General features: G+C 50.5%; 1 pseudogene; it reads right to left on the bottom strand.

The window, feature by feature from the left end:
* Nucleotides 1–335: 335 nt before the first annotated feature.
* LOC136658138 (5S ribosomal RNA) lies at nucleotides 336–455 on the bottom strand (annotated as a pseudogene).
* Nucleotides 456–707: the final 252 nt, after the last annotated feature.

Raw genomic sequence — 707 nt, 5'->3', positions numbered from 1 at the left:
CATCATTGCCAGTTACTTCTGGGTTGGGAGTCCAAATGCAAAGTGACAAACACCACTAAGAGCTCAGGGTGGACAGGAGGGTGTCTTCGAGTGCAGAAAAGTCTGCTTTGGGGCCTCCTAGTGCTGCTGGTTGGGTTGCATTCCTGGTCTCGCTGCCAGGCGGCAGGGGTCCAGGGGTCCTGTGAATACCATCAGACACCACATCAAGTACCACTGGTAGTACCCGTACCACTTGTTGAGAAACACAGATCTAGTCTCTTCAAGCATTCAGGTTGCCCAAAGCCTGACTACACATGCTAGGTTGGCAACCTTCAGTCTTGAAAGACTATGGTATAAGCCCACAGCACCCGGTATTCCCAGGCTGTCTCCCATCCAAGTACTAACCAGGCCTGACCCTACTTAGCTTCCGAGATCAGACGCGATCAGGCACGTGCAGGGTAACAGTTGCTGCAAGCTTGCAAACTTATAGCGACCTGTAAAACCAAGAAACACTTCACCATGGTAAGCCTTTAAACCGCATTAATGGCTGCGCGGGGGGGGGGGAGTCCCATATACATGGATAACTGAATCCGTGGATACTGGATGCAAAGATACAGGGGCCCTCCTGTATTTCATGCTAATTCATGAGTAGTGAAACGAGCTTTCTTACGACACCCTGTTGGGTGTTTTGCAGTCACTGCTCCAGATGTCTTTATTTCCACACGGAA

This window comes from Tiliqua scincoides, chromosome 7 (assembly GCF_035046505.1).
Source record: "Tiliqua scincoides isolate rTilSci1 chromosome 7, rTilSci1.hap2, whole genome shotgun sequence".
NCBI lineage: Eukaryota > Metazoa > Chordata > Lepidosauria > Squamata > Scincidae > Tiliqua > Tiliqua scincoides.
This window is presented reverse-complemented; position numbering and strand designations above follow the sequence as displayed.